This window comes from Dipteris shenzhenensis, chromosome 33 (assembly GCF_047967505.1).
Source record: "Dipteris shenzhenensis isolate YYH24624 ecotype China chromosome 33, Dip_SZ_1.0, whole genome shotgun sequence".
Classification (NCBI taxonomy): Eukaryota; Viridiplantae; Streptophyta; class Polypodiopsida; order Gleicheniales; family Dipteridaceae; genus Dipteris; species Dipteris shenzhenensis.
In genome coordinates this window covers 32,354,182-32,372,241 of record NC_141628.1, presented here as the reverse complement: position 1 = coordinate 32,372,241, position 18,060 = coordinate 32,354,182, and positions in this window count along the sequence as shown.

Sequence of the window (18,060 nt, the reverse complement as noted above, 5' to 3'; positions counted from 1 at the left end):
TCCTGGGCTGTCTAAACATAGCATCCTCTCTGAAATAGACTTTATGGTTGCGTATCAACTCTCTAGGACTCACTGTATCCAAGGAAGATACACCTCCTCGATCGGGAACCATGAGCATAAGCCTCGCAGCCAAACACACGTAAATGCTCATAACATGGTGCCCTGCCTGTCAAGAAGTCAAATGGCACTCTACCATTCAGAGATCTCTTGGGTGACCTGTTAAGCAAGTATGCAACTGTCTTACATGCCTCAGCCCAATAGCATTCGGTAAGACCTGCATACCGTAGCATGCTACCAATCTTGTCCAATAGAATCCAATTTATGCCTTGTGCCAAGGCATTGTGAGCAGAAAGATGAGGAGTGGTCAACACCCTCTTGATACCAAGTGTATCACATAGATGCTCAAATCTAGAAGAGGTAAACTCTGCATCACCATCAGTCATCAAGCTCAATAGCTTCTTTCTTGACTGATTTTCAGCATTACCCAAGAAGCGCTGAAATGTATCATATACATGATGCTTCTGCCGAATCGGATATACCCATATGTACTTTGTAGCAGCATCAATAAATGTCACAAAGTAAGAGGCGCCACCCAGTGAAACGGTAGGCATAGGCCCACAAACTGCACTATGAACCAACTGCAATGGCTCAACATACCTGTCACTGACTGTCTTCCTCACAAAAGAGGATCCTGACTGCTGACCATCATCACAATCATGACATAAAATTTGAGGGACATCCATAACAGGAATGTATCTCAATGCTGTAAGGGCTTCCATACCTGTAGTAGACATATGTCCAAGTCTGGCATACCATAAACTAACTGATGGCTGCTTACTAATCATAAGCATCTTATCCTAGACACCTGATACATGCAATGCATAAGAGAATCCAACCTGTGATCCCCTAGCCATAACCAGATTCTTCCATGCATGATCACCCAAAGAGACATGATAACCTGCCTCACTTTTGGTCCACCACTTATATATGATAGAGGAATAAGCTGGAGTAGCTTTTGCTCCACCACTTTTGGTGTCTCCTTATCCCTTTGTGTGTGCTCTCCTCTCCCACAACTGGTATCAGAGCCCATGGCGTTCGATCTACGAGGAGCTCGGTGAGAGGAGAACGGGTACTGCTTCGAGAGATCTATCGGGAGCTTTGGAGAGCTCGATTCTCTCATTCACGGAGAGATTTTGGGTAGACATCATCCAGACATATTTCTTTGCCATTTTGCGGAGCTTGTTCGGAAGCCGTCTAGGAGCTTGTTGAGCAGCTGGTGGTGGCATTTCGGATTGCCTGTGAGCCCTTGAGCTCGTTTATGAGAAGGGTTGTGGAGTCGATCGCCTAGCGTTGGAAGGAGACCGTCTATGGAGATCATCGATGATGTCGTGTGTTGCCAGCTTATGGAGCCGTGGAGCAGCCATAGATCCCCTTGCAAGTGAATCTTGCTCGTCATTGGAGGTGAGGCGTTGCATGGAGGGCTGTAGGGAAGCTCTTTGTAGATGCAGCTGCTGTAGATGGCTCGTGAGCCGCTGCGAGCTCTTAGATGGAGTAGATAGGAGTCTCTTTCTCTCCATACCCTTCTTCTTCCCGTGAGCAAAGGAAGAGCAGCCCAGTGATAGCAACAACATCCACTTTGGAGAAAAAGAGTGAGTTCTTTGTTTTTAGTTTGGAAATCTGACACTATTTCAGACAGTAAAAGTGAGCAGAATGCCATTTTCGACGGCAAGTATTTGCAAATCCCTAAGGATTTAGGCTCTGATACCAATTGTGGGAGAGGAGAGCACACACAAAGGGATAAGGAGACACCAAAAGTGGTGGAGCAAAAGCTACTCCAGCTTATTCCTCTATCATATATATATGAGTATACATGGGCACTGTACAAGTGGGTGGGCACACTGCCCTTTACCCCAACAAATGTGTCATGCCACTGCAAGATGTGGTTTATTGGAGTGCCATAATCACTGTGTGTGCCTAGAATGGGCATTGCAAGGAGGCCCTACAAAATTTGTTCAAATGCAGGCTAAAGGCATTAAGCCAAAAAAAATCACCTTCTTTGGTGTTTTTAATGTCTATACCAGTGGCAAGTATAGAAGAGAGCAGAGAGTTTCATGCTACAATTGTTTGCATAGGAAGGGAGTAAGATGTTGTCATGGGAATAGTTCTCATCATTATGTATGGTAAGTGTAGGATCCTTGGTGATTCTCAACTGATCTGGAGCAGCCCCAACTTGCCACATGGCAGTCGTCTGTCTGCTATGTACTGCATCTATCGTGTAGGCCCTATGGCAACTTCGAATTGGCTGCCAACCTGCACTACTGTTGAAGACTTGTATTGTTGATACCAGCCACTGTCCATGCTGATGCTAGGTGACCATGACAACTCCACACCAATTCTTTTGGATATTGAAATCCTCCTTAGCTAGTAGCAATAAAAACTAAGATCCCGAGCAGCAGTGGATATTAAATATAAGACATACATAGCATGCAGCCAGGCCCGCATGGATGAAGCTTCTCTTATCACCAGGTCCTCCACATCAATTAATCATTTGTTGCTTGGGATGGTACCCCTCCCCTTCCAAACCAGTCCATAGTGTAGAGAGAAGTTTTAGTGCCAGCCTTTGATTTGGCATCTAGAAGTTTGTGATCAAGAGGGGCACATGCTTGATCATTGCACTCTCCATCAACTGGGGCTCTTGATGTCGCCCAGTGCAAGATCTCTAAAGTACTTTTGACCCCCTGCCTAGGGCCCTTTATATAGGGCAGTAAGCCCTCCAAATGAAGCCAATTGGCCCGCCAACATACTATTCAAGAAGATTCTCAGCCCTCTCCATTATTAAAGGGCAGTTTTTCCTTTTCATGAGCAGTACTTTTGCACACAGCAGCAAGTAGTGTTGGTCCTCATCCTAGCCCACATCCATAGGCTCTTTCTTGGGAAGTTGGTTCACATGGGCATGTCTTGCATAGATGTCAAGTCTTTTTGTGATCTCAACATGTCCTCCAACATACTAGTCAAGCAGATTCTCAGCCCTCTCCGTTATTAAAGGGCAGTTTTCCCTTTTCATGAGCAGTACTTCTGCACACAGCAGCAAGTAGTGTCTAGCCCACATCCATAGGCTCTTCCTTGGGAAGTTGGTTCACATGGGCATGTCCTACACAGATGTCAAGTCCTTTTTTGATCTCAGCATGTCCTGCAACATACTAGTCAAATAGATTCTCAGCCCTCTCCATTATTAAAGGGCAGTTTTCCCTTTTCATGAGCAGTACTTTTGCACACAGCAGCAAGTAGTGTTGGTCCTCATCCTAGCCCACATCCATAGGCTCTTCCTTGGGAAGTTAGTTTACATGGGCATGTCCTGCATAGATGTCAAGTCCTTTTTGTGATCTCAGCATGTCCTACAAATGGATCCCTTTCCAATCCCTTTCTTGCAATCTGACCATGTATTTCTCGGAGAATCTGATGGAGGTCACTATTGGTGAGGGAAAAACAAGGTTAGTCACATAAACTCTAGATTTGGAGGATCTCAGCTATTGAGGTAGCCAAAGCATAGGTCTCTGTATCTGTCTTTGTGTCTGCTCTACCTCAGCTATTGAGGAATCCAAAGAGCAGTTTGAATATGAGGGATGCTATTTGTTTTAATGGCCAACAACCGCTGTGCCGAAACTTTCACTAAGGCTCCATGCTTTATCCTTCATAGATTAAATCAAAGAGCTCCTAGAAGCAACCTGCCCAAACACAGTTTCATGCACTTATCTGATCATCAAACTGCCTAAAGGATTTCCTTGCCTATGATGTGCAATACGTTGATGACGGAGGGGGTTGTTGCTGTCCCCACTAAGCGACTACTTCCAAATGGAGTTGAACAGTAACAAGTTTGCTTCCTGTGCTGCCCTTTATTCTTGCTTGATTGCTATGGCCATGCTATCTTCAGCAAAAGGCATAAAGTGTAAGCTTGCATTTTCTTCATTAGCAAGTCTATACTCTCTGCAAAGAGTTTTCTTGACATCCCCATAAAGCATCCTCTGAACTTCGCATCAACTAAGAGCAGAGTCACTTTGCAATATTTAATGTATACAGGGCAGTCTCCCGATTGGGTTGGAATCTTTATGCTTGGGAGGGGATTGAATGCAGAGTCTTGATGTTCCGGTAGTGGGTTTCTTTTTGTCATTACCATGATTGCACCATTTTTTAGTACTCCTTTCCTCATCGAGGTTACCAAGATAGACTATGTAAGACAAGAATTCATGCAGCAACAATACAACAAAGAGTTCGGTGAGGCACAGGGCAAGGGCAAGGGCAACTCAAGTGAGCTAAAGCATGAGGAGTCTTGCAAATGAAGAAGAAAAGGGGATGTTGAGTAGGAGAACAATGATGGTGCACAGCCTCCTACATTCAACAAAAGGAATGGAATTGACTCAGATCTGGATCTCACATTGTGTGGAGAGCTTGATGGGCAATTCACCCTTGCAGCCATAGCCAAACATGAAGGGGTAGTACATGCTGCAAGAGATGAGCAAGAAGATTTTAATATGGATGATGTCAAACCCATCATGTCTAGGTTAGTATCTATTGAGCTATTATCAATCGAAGTAGGCAACTTTCAATAGCTTGCATTGAAACCATTAGTTAGACAATGGTGCCATCATGGGCTACGCATTGCCTCTCTCTATGAGAGGAATCACATTTCTAAATGGGGGAAGAGACGAGAGCAATGGACTATGGACTCTTTCCCTGTAGAACATCTGCAAACGTGCCCTAGATGCTGCACAGGTCTGCAGACCTGCTTGCTGCCTTGTGTCCTGGAATAGACAGCCCTGCTTTGCTGCCTTTGTAGCTCCCAACATACCTTGGGTGCTGCAGTCTACTTGCAGATCTTTGACATGAGCTTGACAACTTTGCATTGATATCTTTCACCACCCCAAGGTACTCCTATAAAGTTGTAGTTATCTGCCAATGATCTTTTGTGCAATTCCTGGTTCCCACATGGCAGCTAGCATGCTGCCCATGTTGCATCCCTACCAATGCTGTCAGTTTTTCCCCCATGCATGGCCATGTTGCATTCTGACCCTATGTTGGACACCTCACCCATACTCTCCCATATGTTGCCAACAATAAAAGCATGGATCACTTGACCTTTCTCTAAGGCTGCTATGCTAGCACTGAGAACACATACAAAGGTTACCTTGTCTGGCTTCACACCTTCAGCCTATTTTTGACCGAACAGTTGTAGGGCTTCCTTGCTAAACCCGTTCTGAGCAGATATTGAAATTATGGTATTCCATGAGACCACATTTCACATAGGCATCACTGCAAACACAGATCTTGAATCATTTAGACTCCCACATTTGCCATACATATTGACAAGGGCTGTCTCCAATTTATAGCCAACAAAACTAGCATGTAAGTGCCCCAATTTTCCAAGGCTTTTTCTTTGGTGCACACATCCAAAATGCAAATGAAAATGACCTTGTTATGGTCAATGCTTTCAACCTGCATTTGACCAAATAGTTGTAAAGCCTCCTCGCTATGCACTTCCTGGACAAGCTGTGATCATGGTGGCATTCCACGAGATTGCATCTTGTAGTGCAATCTTTGCAAAAAAAACCATTGAATCATGTAGACACACTGTAATCATGGCATTCCAAGAGATTGCATTTCGAAGTGGCATCTATGCAAACACAGCCCTTGAATCATCCATGCTATTACACTTAACATACATATTGACAAGAGCTGTCACCACCACCACATCTGACTACCATCTGTTGCCAACAATAAGAGCATATATCTCTAGACCTTTCTCTAAGGCTACTACACTAGCACATGCATCTAATACACAAGTAAAAGCTATCTTGCTTTTCTAGACTTGTATTTGAATTTCTTCAAACAATTGTAAAGCTTCTTTGCCAAATTCATTTTGACCACGTTGCATTCTGACCCTCGGTTGGACACCTCACCCATACTCTCCCATATGTTACCAACAATAAAAGCATGGATCTCTCGACCTTTCTCTAAGGCTGCTATGCTAGCACTAAGAACATAGACAAAGGTTACCTTGTTTGGCTTCACACCTTTAGCCTACTTTTGACCGAACAGTTGTAGGGCTTCCTTGCTTAACCCGTTCTGAGCAGATATTGAAATTATGGTATTCCATGAGACCACATTTCACATAGGCATCATTGCAAACACAGATCTTGAATCATCTAGACTTCCACATTTGCCATACATATTGACAAGGGTTGTCCCCACAACAACATCAAATTCCAATTTATAGCCAACAAAACTAGCATGTAAGTGCCCCAATCTTCCAAGGCTTTTTCTTTGGTGCACACATCTAAAATGCAAATGAAAATGACCTTGTTATGGTCAATGCTGTCACCCTGCATTTGACCAAATAGTTGTAAAGCCTCCTCACTATGCACTTGCTGGAGACAACAAGCTGTGATCATGGCGGCATTCCACGAGTTCGCATCCTGTAGTGCAATCTTTGCTAAAAAAACCATTGAATTGTGTAGACACACTATAATCATGGCATTCCAAGAGAGTGCATTCCGAAGTGGCATCTATGCAAACACAGCCCTTGAATCATCCATGCTACTGCACTGAACATACATATTGACAAGAGTTGTCACCACCACCACATCTGACTACCATCTGTTGCCAACAATAAGAGCTCTAAGAACGAAACAAGGATTTCCTCATTCAAGCTTTCAGGATAGCAATCATAATTCCTTGCAAAGCCAATCTGATTGTGCCCATCCGATATATGTATATGACAAGGGTTTCTAGTTTTTAGCTCCTTAAGCACCTTCTTTGCAACCTTGGACCACTCACAATTCCTCCGTACTTGCCAAAATTTGATTTCGTATCCCTCAACAAATGGATCTCAATACAAGCTTTCAAGAAGATAGAAGCGAGTGTAGAAAGAGGGAAAGAGGAGTCCGAAAGTAAGGAGGAAAGGTGTGGGAAATTTTTTTCCTTTTCTTTTCAAGAAAAATAAACATCAACAAAAGAGTACGAGAGCATATTCACAGAGGTGAAGGGCTAACTATCAAGGAGTCATCGATGGGCAAGGCGCTCTTCAAAAGTCATGTCATGGCCGAGTAGCCACACGATGACTCTTGCGGGATTTGGAAACCTCCAACATGGTGTGATTGTAGGGCATTCGTGCATATGAACCTCACGACGAGTGCATAAAAGAGAGGTGATAACTCATCAGGAGATTAGAAATATACAAGTGAGATAGGGGGAAAGTGGAAAAAAAAGGGACATGTAGGAAAATGAGGGGGAACTTGGAAGAGGAGGACTGGGGGAGGAGTTTATACATCATGAGACTATGGGGAGTAGGAGGTGGGGAAAGGAGAGGTATGGTATGAGCATCATGGAAGAAGGGGGAGAAAGAAGGAGGATATGCACACTAAGGAAGTAATGAAAATGGCTTAATTCTCCAACATGGTGGCTATACAAGTGAGGAATTCCCACATGAAAGAGCCCCCCCCCCCCTTTTATAATCAAAGGGAAAGGGCTTCACATTAATTGTCCCTCCCCCATATGCATGGTGTGGAAGGGTCATCTTCCATGTGAGTGCATGGCGGTGGGCACCCTCAGTTGCAATTGACAATTTGAGGGTTGCAGACTCCAAACCCATATCCCTAGTGCAAGATAAACTTTCATTTTCTCTCTTATTTAATATTCACATGGGTGGGCTGGCACCAAAGATTCTTTCCACCTCAACCATTCTCACACATTTTATAGTCAAGCTCCCATTGACCTTGCCCTCACCTCATTCAATGCTACCAAGGTGGAAGCATGGCACATGGGGGTATGCTCCCACATAATCTACTTTACACATAAAATATAGCAAGTTGCATGGACTATATGCCTTATTTTCAAAGATGCTTCCAACATGCAAGGGTGGCACATGGACTCCCTTGCCACCTCAACCAAGGTACCTTGACTACTCAATATATTATGTGACTATTGCCACATACACACATAGTGCTTCCACTTATTACATTTACATTTGAAAATTTTGAGCAATAACAACACTTGCAAAAGCAACTCTCATTCTATTTCAAAATAGTCTAAGCATTTTTTTTACCAAATCAAATTTCAAATTTCCATGGTACCTCAAATGTAGCTAGCCACCAAATCTCCTATTCTGAACGCATGTTGAACTACCTTGCATCATCAAGCTCAACTTGAAGTTCTAGTATTATGTTCATCAATGTCGAAGTTGATTGACTCTTTCTAATTTTTTACCTTTGACAACCTCACTTTCATCAAGATTCAGTACGATCTTTAGTTGACCATTGCATTCTTCCATAGGCATATCATAAAACTTCACCATCGCCTGCAAAACTCTTTGAACATCCATCACAAACTTATTGTTGATTGTGAGTTCTAGTTCTTTGGACTCTCTAGCCTTCCCTTTCATAGTAGCATACTACATCCATGCCGAGGCTTGCCAACTAAATCAAGTACACCCAAATTGAGAGCATGCCTTGCTTTATCAACATCAATTGGTTTTGGAAGTGGGGCTTCAACTTTTGTTACTACAGAAAGGCATGCTTTCTTTAAGCTCTTGAATATGAGATGATATTTCCTCATACTTATCCCTGCAGTATCACAGAGTCTGACTCCATGTGCATTAGTTCCATTGAATTGTTCCACAACTTTGCTCTAACTCAAATGTTATCTCTAATTTTAGAGTTTTGAATTTGGGATGATGTATAGCAGACTCCAACATTTTTTTTGTAAGCACTTCACCCATAGCACCGGAGTGTTCATCATGGATAGACTTGAGTTCTAAAACAGTCACGCAAGTTCTTCCTTGATGCTTCTAGTGACCACCTTTTTTGGATATTTCATCCATTAGACACAATTTCCTCTTACGAAGTCTTGGACCCATAGGAGTATCCTTCATGAATGCTAATGTTTTTTGCAATTTCTTGATCTCATCTTTAAGAAAGGTTTTTTGCATCTATAAGTGAATTACATTTAAAGTGTGCTCCCAAAAACTTCTGAATGAGCAATCTTGATTCTCAATGGTCCCTCTTGTATTCTAGGAGGCTGAAGTTTATGGATATTGCTCCAAAGCAAATTATATTCTCCCAAACACCTGGAAATCTATTTCAAACAATCTTTTGCAAAAAACTGATACATTGTAAAGTCATAGAAAACAACACTAATATCACATACAAAGATATCACACAAACAATAGATAAATTGACTTGCATTTAGCAAATTTAGAGTCACACTTGACTTCAAAATTCATAAATAAACAACACAAATCACATCTGAATACTACACACATAAAAAGTACCAACTCAGTAATTGTTGAGAGCCTCATGGAGCAAAAATTGAATAAAAGAGGTTCCATTTATAACAACACAATACTTATTGAGAGCCTTCAAGCCCAAAAGATTACATCTAGTGAGGATAACAACTCAGTCCTTGCTAAGTCATTATGAGCCTCCTTGAGCAAAAATTGCAAAGAAGATATTTGTACAACTCAGTATTGCCACTGTGTCCAAAATTTTGGGAGTTGATGGAGGAAATGATGGAGAGGCCAAAGACCATGCAGAAACGTAGGACTCAGAATCCCATAAAATGGAACAATTTTATGCAAAGTTTATCTGGATGACAAATGTTTTCCTTGTATAGGAGGTACATATACACTATACCTTTGGGATTCTATAGAAGAAAACACTACATTTGAGGATAGACACTGCAACTCCATGAATTGTTTAAGATTGTAGACGAAGTGCAGCCCACCTACCCATGAGCATGCCCTAAAAATCATTATCCCTTCGTCAATGTCTTCAGGGAATCCATAGAGCATAACCATAAGGAGTTCAGCTATGTGCATGCCATCCAAGGTGGTGACATGAAGATGTCGGGGGAATCAATGGAGATTATGAAGACTGTCCACAAGAGTAGGCATTTCAAGCCTGGCGAGTGCAACCACAATGACCTTGTCTTCATACAACCTCTGCCTCATTTCTTCATGAACCAGCAAGGAGCTTACCTCCTTGAAGATTGGCCTTTCACTCATATCACCAAGAGTGCCATAAAGTGACATATTTTTTACTATTCTTCTCCTTTATGAATAGGATGGCTCACCAACCAGTTGTAATGATTCTTTGTGTCTTTCATCACTAAGAGTAATGCCACATAGTTGAGGAAGTCAGAACCTTCATCTAGTCATAGAATTCTCTCAATTTCACTATACTTGGAGGTAGGGACTTCAAAATAATTGCCTTCTTATCATCTTCCTCCACCCCTGACCCTAGATCATGCAGCTATCTCAGGAGTGATTGCATCCTATTTAGAAACGTCCCCAAGTTGTCATTTTCATTTATTTGCAAGACAAAAAGTTCTTTTTCATGATTGCCTTGGAATGTTTCACACGAAGTCCGAACAAAGTCTCCAAAATCCTCCAATTCTCCGCTCTGTTGATTTCTTCATATACACATGATGAAAATAGTCTAGCCCAAGAGGTCATCCAATTAGTCCCATCGGCTTATCATTTCTTTGAAACCATGCTATACTGAATCTTGATCACTATCTGGCCTCTTATCTGTACCATCAACAAGACCCCAGTGACCCTTTTGCAACAATCATATGTTTTGTATTTCTTGGAGACTCCATATCCACTTTCTAGAAGCCTTCTATCAATGCTCTAGAGCAAGCATCGGCCAAAATATCAAGTGGCACTTTCCTTCTATGATGAGCTTTACTTCTCAATTTCTTATGATCTCATGGAAAGACAAGCCCTTTAGAATCCTTTTGTGTTGACCTCTTTGACATGCATAGCTAATATACATGACATGCTACAGAGTTCCTCATGAACCTGGTACTCTGATACCAATTATTGGAAATCTGGTGTCTCAATGTTCATGAATTGAAGGTAAAGCTAAAGCATGCAATGGCAATATAAACCGAAATGCTATATTGTTAGGGTGTTGGATTTGAGCTCTTAATTTTTACATAAAAATATTCATAACAAGATGCATTGAGATGTAAAGAATTGATGGGTTAAAAGAACACAAGGTATATGTAATATCTACTTCAACGATGGAAATATGTTCAGCACATATTCATGAGTTACAAGAAAATTTGAGACCAGATAGATAGCATCTAAAGTTCCAATTTATTGAATTTTGACAGACTCAAATACTTAGGACTGTAGCTCACATCGACTAGCTTTGTTGTGTTACAAGGACATGACCCTCCTCTATGGACTCCTACAATGACCTCCTAGAATAAGTACTCTCAATCATGACTATGAACTGACATAGGACCTTCAATCAACTCTCTTGGACAAAGAGATAGACATCAACATCACAACATGAACACACTTTTGTAGAAGTCCTCATTGCCACCCCATCTCACAGCTGGCATCTTAGATCTCTAAAACCCAAAAACCCTCTGCATGATAGCCACCACACATAAGACATGCACTGTCAGCCACTCCTTCAACCTATCAGCTTCCAACTTCTTGCATGGCCCAATCAAAGGCAGTCAACCAGCTTGGTAATGAGATATCGAGCTCCATTCGTGATATGCCAGGGTGACCATTGTGCATTCATGTCATTGACTTGTTAGCTACAGATGTCGTTGGTACACCGCCCATGAATAATAGCTGGATGACAACTATCTTTATGTACTCTAGTTAGTGGCTCAGTTAGTATGCCACCTTAGTTAGCTGAGTTTGGCTTGAGACCCACATATAGGGTTCACCTATTCTTTTGTACTTAGAGTTCTTTTGGCTTTCACAACTAAGAAGAGGAAAACTATTTTCAGCCTCCACCTTTGTGTATATTTCCCCATTGTGTATGTGAGAAAGCTGCAAGTGAGACTCCTTCCTTCTCTCCCACTCTCTTCACATGGTATTAGAGCTCGGTTCGTGGTAAGGATGACAAAACATGTGTGCCTCAGGATCTATGGAGCACTCTAAGGTGGATGAAACCTGTGTGGAAACATGATGAAGAGAGTGCTCATGACATGTATCTCAAGTCAATTAGGTTCCAAGATAGATTAGCTTGGACTCATAAAGAGAATCTTGAGATAGTGCAAAGTGCTTGATTGAATTACTTCAAATGAACCTCCCTTTTATAGGTGAGGGTACTTACATCCATTTGCTTGCTCACATGTGGGATATCTCCTCCATGCGATGTGGCAGCTTGTCCTTTGCTCATACCTTTGCTCTTCATGTGCTCATGGCACCACAACTCTCAACACCTCCCCTTGGTGCCATAATCCTTTGGCTACTGCAAGGCGGTCAGATGTGAGTTACAAATCCATCACCTCCCCTTAGTGCATACATTGCTACTTAAGGTGGTCAAGTGTGGCTTTTACATGTCAATACCTCCCCTGGGTACTTTCATAGCTACTCTCAGGTGGTTAGGCTTGATTTACAAAACATATAGGCAAGGTTGGCAAGGTTTTTGCTTTTCAATACATTCCATTGATGTCACCTTTTGGCTCATCGCTTGATGATGACTCCACGTAGTTGACTTGTTGATTCTTCAATCTGCAATCTTCTTCCATGTCCCTTAATGCTTTCTGTGTGGATGCCATGCTTTCTGCTATGGTTCTCTCATGCACTTGTGCTTCTGGCATGATTTTTGCATTCATGCGTTGCTTTTTCATTTGTTGCAAAGGTCTTACCAATTGATTTCTTTCAATATTGGCAGTGTCTAATTGCTAACAATAATTTTGACTTGACAGGTGCGTAGAGCTAAAAAAGATGATCACTTTTCCTTTTTGGAGCGTGTACAAATTCTTCCTGGATTGGAAGTTATGGCTTGTTGAAGCTTTTGTGAAGAAGAGAAGGCCTTTGCTAATGTGGCAGAGGGATTCACATGTAGAATTCCATACTGTGCTTAGCAAGGGCCTCTGTGCTTAGGTGGCACTGTGGTGACCTTTTAACCCAGCTTAGTGAACCCAAGGTAGAAATTTTAACTAAGGTTATCTTTTGACCTAACCATGGAGCTAACCCAAGGTCAATCTTGACCTAAGATTAAGTGGCTTATCTGCCACGTGTCTTCGTCTTTGGCTGCCATGTGTCCTAAGTTCCAACCTTAGGAAGAAAGATAGAGAAAAGAAGAAAAGCTTTGAAGTGAGGCGTCAATGCGCTGCGGATCGGATTCATCGATGTGCTGCGAATTCGTCTATCCTTTTGCTGGAGACATCTCCGTTGGCTATGGACTGCTGTTGGCAGAAAGTCTTCAGTAGCCCACGATGCAGTCTTGAGCCCATGCGCTCTGTGAAGGAAGGATTTTGGAGTGCGCGCGTCGCTGACAGAGGCTACTGCATTGTTTGATGCGGCTAGAGCTATGAGAAGAAGTCGACGGACATTGCTGGGGCTTGTAGAAGTGTTGTGAAGGTGCGCGAGGCTATTGGTTAGGGGCTCATAAAGAGCACAAGCCTGTTGATGGTCCTTCCTTTGTGGAGGAGGTCCCCGGGTCTGTCGTGCTTTGTAGAAGGGAGCCGCTCGGGGCTACAGAGGAGCCGTGGTGCCTTGTAGAAGGCTGATGCAGAGAGCTGCTGCTTAATTTGCTGCTGTTGCAAAGCTTGGGCAGAGCGCTCTTGTAGATGAAGCCTTGTCTCTAAACTGTGCTGCACCTTAGGAGGTCACCCGTGAGGAAGTTGCACTGTGCGTGGCATCTGCTGTGGAGCTAGCATATGCTGGAGTAGCAAGGTTGCGTAGGGAGAGCTTAGTTGCTGGGCACAGTTGCATGGAGCTCGTCCATTACAGAGTCGAGGAGCTGGATGCGCTGCTGTTGGTCAAGGATTCTTGTAGATAGGGGCCTGGAGCTGTCGTGGAGCCTTGCAAGAGGACCTCTTTCATTGGCGAGGCTTCTTGCTGCAGGGAAGAGTCATTGAGCCACTCCAACCTCAGTTGATGGTCGTAGAAGCCGCTAGGGAAGGCCGTGTACAAGGCGTTGATGGAGCTTGCAGCCAAAATAAACTCTCCAATCCTCTCTCTCTCTCAAAAACTGATCTTTCTGTGAGCTCTCTCAAACTTAGATCTATCCGTTACTCTATTTCACAAATCTTTCAGTCTATCTATCTCTTTGGAAGAATGAGCAACTCACTCATAATAAAGAAACAAGATCTCTCTATGTCATAGAGATGAATGGAATGGACGGAAATTTTCTTACAATCTAAAAACTAAAACTAACCTAGGAGAAAAAACATGAGCTCCTAAGACATGCCTACAACTAATCTAGGAATGGAAGCAATCCTAGTGAACTACTAATGAGCTAAACTAGGAGAGCTAAACCTATGCTCTGATACCATGACAAAACATGTGTGCCTCAGGATCTATGGAGCACTCTAAGGTGGATGAAACCTGTGTGGAAACATGATGAAGAGAGTGCTCATGACATGTATCTCAAGTCAATTAGGTTCCAAGATAGATTAGCTTGGACTCATAAAGAGAATCTTGAGATAGTGCAAAGTGCTTGATTGAATTACTTCAAATGAACCTCCCTTTTATAGGTGAGGGTACTTACATCCATTTGCTTGCTCACATGTGGGATATCTCCTCCATGCGATGTGGCAGCTTGTCCTTTGCTCATACCTTTGCTCTTCATGTGCTCATGGCACCACAACTCTCAACAAAGGAGCTCAAGAAAGAAAACCAAGTTCGCAATGTCCTAGTAAGAGGATCAGTGTTGCTTTCCTTTTTTTTTCGAGTTTAGGAGCAAATCTCTACATGTAGCATAGTCGGAAAGAGCAAGAGTGCACTGTCTCAGACTAGGACACCCTTCGTGGTGTGGCAAGAGGGCAATATATGTTACGAGAATGGGCAAAGCCCTCGATGATGCTATTTTTTTTATTCGAGGCCATTTCGAGGCCCGTTTTGGTGGCGGAAGTTTTCTGTAGGCACTCAGGAAAGTGCCATGTTTTTGCTGTGCGACCACTGTTCCGTAGGTCAGTGAAAATTTATCATAGAAATTACATCGTATGCCTGTGCACAGAGATATTGGGAGTGATAGAATCATTCTTATTGCCTGTTGATGCATAATCGTCACTAGGAAGTGACTGTGTGGTCAAATACCACTTTCGTCAATTTTGCAGATTTGCCCTTGTGAGGCAGAAGTTATTCTAGGTGGTAATGCCAATTGTTGTGCTCTTGACCAAGTTCAATTGATCAAGATCATGGCAACTGGCAATAGAATCCTATGCGATGACGTGCGGAAGAAGCATGTGCAAAGTTTAATTTCTTGTCTTTGGTAACATTTTTCTTTAATGACTTTAGATATAAGTTTTAATTTTGTGTGTGTGTGTGTGTGAGAGAGAGAGAGAGAGAGAGAGAGAGAGAGAGCTTGTGATGAAAGTGCATATAATTATATTTCAATGGCAAATAGAAAATGATATTAAAGCTTACTTTATATAGTTTGTCTTTGGTAACATTCTTTTTTAACGACTTTAGAATTTAATTCGATGCATTTAGGGATTGCATAGTGTTTTAAATTCCAAATTCCAATTGATGCATGATGCTCGGCACATCAAGCCTCCTCTTCAATCTCCTCTTGCGTCAATGGACGCTTGCCTGCTCTTCTGGAGATTTCCTCCTCCGTGTGCGGAGGAGGAGTATCCTCTCCTTGTGACATTTTCAGATAGTGTAGTGCGGATATTGTACTTTGGATAGCATAGTATAGATAAATGCTCGGAGTGCAATATGCAAAGTTTGCATGCATCAAATTCAACATTTGTGAGTTCATCTTGTGTGAGATAGGACACAAGATGCAAATGTCATGTGCAATATGCTCAATGAAAGATGAAGATGTTACATATGCTATGCAAAATGTACATTTTGCAATCTTTACATAATATAAATGGCCGTACATCCATAACATAAATGGCATATTTTTGAATTATAAATGCTTTCAAGACCAATAGTTTTGTTTTTGAACAAGAAGTTTATTATGATAAGTTTGACAGACACATGGTGTCCCAAAAATATTACAAGGCAAAAAATGTGGCTTATGTTGCAAGCCTAAGGGCAAGACGTTTGTGCAGTTCTTTTCTTTCATATTACTTTCCTATATCTTGCACGACATTGAAGGAAACCTTTCTTAATAGGTAAATCTGATTTCAAGAAAGCTAACCCCCATTTGACAATGTTATGAACCTGAAGATGAGATGTAGTATTAAGGACCACGATATGTGACATATTATCCGTTGCATTTCGACTAACCCCTTCACTAGTCAGCTTAATTACCTCCACCATACAAAGAAGATTCTGAGCATATCCCTTAAATTTTCCAAGTGCTAACACTTCTCCTCAGCAAGACAACATCTCAAAATTTTCCCCCTCCATAAAAGTTCTCTTGATATCTTGAAAGTATATCTTTGGAACAATTTCATCTCGGTCCCAAAGAATTCTATGTGCTTGCATATAAAAAATGTCACATTGTAAGACATCACCCAATGTTTCAAATTCTCCATGTGGATATTTTAAATGCACTGCAAAAAAAAAGGAAAAAGGAAACTAAGAGAAAAGCAACAAAAAAAACAATGAAAATTTAAGGACACTAGGGAAATTTTAAGAAAGGAAAAGTAATAACGAAAAACATAGAAAACTAGAAGGAAATTAAAATAGGAGATAAAGAAGAGATATAAATATATAAAAATACAATAAAATTGGATGATAGAAAAAACAAGAACCAGAGAAGAGAAAAAGTAAAAATTGAGAAGAAAGGAAATTAGGAACAAAGAAAAAACTAATAATAAAGAAGAAAGAAGGAGAAGATTCATAGGGAATTACGAAATTAATGAGACTATTAAGGAAAATAATTGAGAAAAAGAAAAGAAAATAAAGGGGAGGATAAATGAAAAATTAAATATCAAATATCAAAAAATAAATTAAATAAAATAAAAATGGGGGGGCTGGGGGGTTTGAGAGAGAAGGGATAGAAATGGATTGTAGATGATTAGGAAGTAAAAATGAGTTGGATTAGGAAAACAAAGTAAAGGAAGGGAGAGGAGGAAAAGGGGGTGGGATAAGGTGGGAAGATAAAGCAATAAGGGTTTAACAAAAGCAGGGGTAGGAAGTGTATGTGTATGTGGGGAGAGAGAGAGAGAGAGAGAGAGAGAGAGAGAGAGAGAAGTATGTAATTAGGAAGTAATCTCCTCTAACTTAGGAAATATCCCTTGCTTTGTCTGCTCAATCTCAACCCTAGAATGTAATGCAAAAGTCCCAAATCATACACTTTAAACTATTTGCAAAGGTTGAACTTAACCTCTTTTATCGGCTTGTTGTTAATCACATATATTAGATCCGTACAACGAAAAGGTAATATGGGCAATCCAAGCCCTTGTAAGTATGGGGTCACCATGTGGCAAGTCCCCCTTATGGGTAGTTCCACACACATTGTGGGTTGGTGATATGGAAGACATATAAGACTTGGAAAGAAAGTGAGTGAGGATTATCATGTGAGGTCCTCAATCCCTTTTTGTGGGGTGGATAGGTGAGTCAAGGTGTGGGACTCCAGACCACAATCCCAGTCAGTTAGTGGGTGGCTAGGCAACATGGCCCAATCTAGGTTTTTATCATGGTATCAAAGTGAGCATGTCCTTGAACCTGAGCTAATGATGCATGGAGAGTTGCAAGTCTAGAATTTTGCATGAAGGTGACAAGTGGTCGATCGCCTTTTTTTAAATCATGCATAGGCTGTGCAAATTTTGCTATAGCAGAGCATAGATGCAAATTATGATACAAATCGTGATGATGCCAATTAGGCGCTTGCACTGGCTAGGGAACATCTAGTAACAAACATAAATTTCCCACACAATGGCACAAATAGCAAAAAGCATGGCAACGATGGTGACCCTTATGCACAAATGAAGACCTGCATGGTGCACGATGTAATGCAAATTGCATACAATGGTGGTGGTGGCAAATCCTTCCCCTCATGCAGATGATTGACACTAGGCATGCTTGTTCAACCCCATCATACTTGGATTGAGGGAAAGCATTAAAACTTTACTAAGATAAGGCAATGTGGGCAATCCAATCGGTGTAATATGGGGTTGCCATGTGGA